The sequence below is a fragment of the Triticum aestivum genome, chromosome 2B (assembly GCF_018294505.1).
Source record: "Triticum aestivum cultivar Chinese Spring chromosome 2B, IWGSC CS RefSeq v2.1, whole genome shotgun sequence".
NCBI lineage: Eukaryota > Viridiplantae > Streptophyta > Magnoliopsida > Poales > Poaceae > Triticum > Triticum aestivum.
This window is the reverse complement of record NC_057798.1, coordinates 358869468-358874006: the sequence shown is the minus strand read 5'-3', so window position 1 is coordinate 358874006 and position 4539 is coordinate 358869468. Positions and strand designations below refer to the sequence as shown.

The 4539-nt window shown below is 45.1% G+C and overlaps 1 long non-coding RNA gene across 1 annotated transcript; it reads right to left on the bottom strand.

Moving 5' to 3' along the window:
* Nucleotides 1-519: 519 nt before the first annotated feature.
* On the bottom strand, nucleotides 520-3658 carry LOC123044930 (uncharacterized). Its single transcript, XR_006420772.1, has 3 exons — nucleotides 3470-3658; nucleotides 1246-1405; nucleotides 520-1105 (listed from the first exon to the last, which is right to left on the bottom strand). It is a non-coding gene; the product is annotated as an uncharacterized lncRNA (long non-coding RNA).
* Nucleotides 3659-4539: the final 881 nt, after the last annotated feature.

The following is a 4539-nucleotide window of genomic DNA, read 5'->3' as shown; positions in this document are numbered from 1 at the left end:
TAACCCTAGTTTATGCGCTCTTCCGCAAGGGGCTGATTTGGATCCATATGTTTCATGCTATGGTTAGATTTATCTTAATTCTTCTTTCATAGTTGCGGATGCTTGCCAGAGGGGGTAATCATAGGTGGGAGGCTTGTTAAACTAAGAACAACATCCAATTACCGGTCCACTCACATATCAAATTATCAAAGTAACAAACACGAATCAAACAAACATGGTTACAATGACTAGATTAAATTCCCGCGTGTCCTCAAGAACACTTTGCTTACTATAAGAGACCGTTCCGGCCTATCCTTTGCTAACAAAAGGATTGGGATACCTTTTTGCACCTTTAATACCATTTACTATTATTTGCTCATTACAAATGACCCTGCTATCAAAGTACTCCCTCCGTCCGGGAAAAGTTGTCCACGGCGTAGTTCATTATGATTTTTGCAAATAAACCCTTAGGATTTTAAATCTCCTGCTAATTACCCCTTTGCTTCTTCCTCCTCCGGACGCCCGTGGCAAGAACAAGCCCAGCGCGCCGTCGGCAGCCACCGTAGAGCCCAGCGCGCTGCCGTCCACCTGCGTCGCCGCTGCGCCGCCGCTGCCAATCCGCGGCGCCCCTGCCCGCCTGCGCCGCCTGCACGAAGGCGAGCTGCGCCGCCGCCCACACGGAGGTGACTGCTCCTCCGCGGCGACCAACTGGACGCCCGCCTCCTCCACGGCTGAAGGCACCTCCCTCGTCGCCCTGCTCGCGTCCCTAGCCGGTGCGGCCCGCGCCCTCATCCTCTGCCCGCTTCCTCGCGCCCGCGGCCGCCGGTGCGGGATTTGGGCAAGTCGCCGGCCGCCGCTTCCTTCTGCTGCCGCCGCGATTCCCTCCAGCCTCTGATGCTGCAGCTGTTGGGCGAAGCCAACGCCCCCAGATCGAGTCCTCGCCGTCTGATGCTTCTGCTCCTCCTCGCCGTCTGATGCTTCTGCTCATCCTCGCCGTCTGACTTCTCTGCCCCGCGTCTGCTGTTGAAAAGGTGAATTTGTAGTAGAAATTGAAGTAGATATGTGAAGTGGAAATTTAATTGGGCAGTGCTACACCTTCACAATAGTGTGCAACATCCACATTCGCCTGAAAGGGAGAGGGAAGGTTAAAAAGTTCAGGTTCTGTTAACTGAACATGTTCAGGTTCAGGTTCTGTTAACTGAAAAAGTTTAGATTCAGAAACATTGTTGGACTGATAGGAAGTTTGTTGAACAGAGCAATCTATACCTGTAATTTGTACTGTTATGCCTCTGTTACTCCAGTCAAAATTTTCCTGTGAAAATTTTCAGTCAAGCACAACTGATCATGTAACTTGAGAAGATTACTCCAGATTTTGGAAATAATCAATTACTCCAGATTCTGTCCCTCCTTTGGAATGTGAAGTCCACTGGAAATGAGCACAAGTCAGGTCCGTCAAACTAAGATTAGTCAAAAGCAACAGAAGAGCACTAACCAACCAAAGTTCCACTAGAATTAGGCCACTAGAGAGGAAATAAACAAGTGTGCACCATTTATCCAATTGCAAACATGCCTAAAGTTTCCAATTGCAAACTAAGATTATTTGAATCATTTGAATTTATTTGATTTATTTGGATTTATACACCATTTGTCCAATTGCAAACATGCCTAAAGTTTCCAATTGTCCAATTTCAGTCATTCATTTTAGTCCAATTTTGTCTTCTTATTTCTAGCACACTGACATAGAAGATTTTTGCTCTGATTCACTTTTAGTCTAAAAAAAGACATGACACACCAGAGAAAAAAGAAGAAGAAAAAAGAAATCATGCCTTGCAGAAGAAAAAAGAAATCCCAGAAACACTTAACTGTTTTAGACACTTTCAGTTAACTGTTTTGAATTGTCCAAGTGGCGGTATTGTTTCAGAAATCCCAGGTGACTCCCAGGTGACTGTATATTGTCCCGGTGACTAAAGTTTCAGAAATCCCAGAAAGTTGCTGCACCTCTTTACTAAAAAGGGGCAAAACTGATCATGTACTCTGAAGAAATGTTGCAATGTTGTCACAGTAATTACTTGATCAAAATAATTCTGTCCTTAACTGAATAAACTTGATTTAGTTAACTGAATAAACTTGATTTAAGTATATTCTTACAGAAACTTTGCCTACTTTTGTGTACTAAGGCACTGAAAACATGATCCTCCTCCTACATTACGTATATCCATCCATTTTCTTTTGGCCACAACAAGAAAGATCTCCTTTCATCTTTTGTACTCTTGGTATGATTTTCTAGACATAGCCCTAAAATCTCTAAACACTCTTTTGACAAGCAATACTTCTAATAAAACTATGCATAAAAGATCAAAAAACAGCATAAATTGGAAAACGAGCAATACTTCTAAAACCAGTTGCAAGCAAATCTACAGTAAAATAAAATGATCCCATAGTGTACTTAATTCAGAACACATGGAAGAAACTTGACTAAATGTACAGATTTTGGAAAAAAAAATCCAAGTTAACTAAATGACTGATTCAATTTCAGGCAACTTGGAGAAGAGATCACTTGATCATTGACTGTACTTAATTCAGAACACATGGAAGAAACTTGTTAGAAACTGAAACGGTTAATATTGAGAATTAAGTTACTCTAATGGAGTACCAAATTTTGAGAACAAGCCATCTGAAAAGAGCACTAGCTAAGATCTAATCCTTATGTCCAGTTAACCACTAATTTACTGTAACCAATGTTCAGAGACAAATCAGACTTGACAGTAAAGATCAAAATTTCAGACTTGACAGTAAATATAGTGGAAACTGAAGATTATTTAGGAACACACACTTGTTCCTAAACTTGATGTCGATTTAGCAACACAGTCTTCAGTGAGAGTATAAAAAATAACTACTCCATCTACTTAAGTGATTCTACACTAAACCAGAACAAGTTGATGTTCAGTCAAGTTGATTTCAAACTTGACACATAAATAAAATTTGACATCAATGAAATTTAGACTATGAGTGCCTGCCCATGACATCTGCATGGTTCTCTACACCACACACCATCAACACTGCTAGCTACTCCTACTCGATCGCCCCAGCTTTTGCCACGGACAGCAAGAACCTAACACGTTCTCCACCTAGCAGCTAGCTAGGATGGCCATGAATCCTCTCTCCCAGGAGCGCCCCAATGCATATCCATGGGGGGTGGCCATGTACACGAACCTGCACTATTGATTTGAACTCTTAACACTACTGAAAACCAAATTCAGTGAACATACACTTCAGAAAATTCAGTAAACATGCACTCGAGAAAATTCAGTGACTGCAGAACATACACTCCAGAAAATTTTCCGTGATCTTGTACTCAATTTTACAGTGAACTTGCTAAAGAAGCTCCCAAGCTTCAAGATAGACTAAATTGACAGCTAATGTACTCAAAAGAAGCATTTTGGAGTACAAGAAGGGGAAAGCGGGAGGCAAGAAGAGGGGGGAGCCGCACCTTGGCAGGAGGGGGGCGAGGGGACTGGGTTGGGCTATGGGCAGACGGAGGCGGGGGCGGGTGCCTTGGACCAGTCTGGGAGTTGGCGGCGCTTGCCGGACTCGGCGGCGTACGCGACCTCGATGGCCTGGAGCTCTGCCTCGGCCTTGGCGTCTCGGCGACCCACACAGCGGCGTGCGCTTGGAGAATACTGGGTTCATGGTCGACGGCGTCCAGCCAATGAGGAGGTGGTCGACGACGCGCAGGGGAAGCTTCGGCTCGCCGCCCTCGGGGAAGGACGCCGTCAGATAGCAGATCAAAAAAAGTCGAGCCTTCCTCGCCGTGATTCGCCATGGGGGGACGATGAGAGGAACGAGGAGGGGGGAAGCAACGCGGCAGTGGCGTGGGGAGAGGGAGCTCCGGTGACGCGCGGGAGAGCTGTGCGGGGGAGCAGAGGAGGTGAGCTCTGGCGCGGGGGAGCTCCGGCGAGGGGGAGACGAGCAAGGGAGCTCTGGCTCTGGCGCGGGGAGTGTGTTGTTTGTCGGAGGAAAGGGGAGGTGATTTTCGCAAAATGTCGTCGGAGACAACTTTTCCCGGACGGAAGGAGTATTTCTTACCGACAATTTCAGTGCCTGCAGAAAATACCTTACTAAAAACCGCTTGTCATTTCCTTGTGCTCCTCGCTGGGTTGGAAACTCTTATTTATCAAAGGACTATGATTGATCCCCTATACTTGTGGGTCATCTTGACACTTTTCTGGCGCTGTTTCCGAGGAGTGAAGCGCCTTTGGTGAGTGGAATTTGGTAAGGGAAGATTTATATTACATGCTGAAATTTACTATCACTTGTTACTATGGAAAACAATCCTTTGAGGGGCTTGTTCGGGGTATCTTCACCTTGACCGGAAGGACAAAGAGTTGCTCCTCAACCTACTGCACCTATTGAAAATATTTATTATGAGATTCCTTCGGGTATGATAAAGAAACTGCTAGCTAATCCTTATGCAGGAGATGGAACAATACATCCTGATATGAACCTCAGCTATGTGGATAAAGTTTGAGAATTATTTAAGCTTCTAGGTATTCCCAGCAT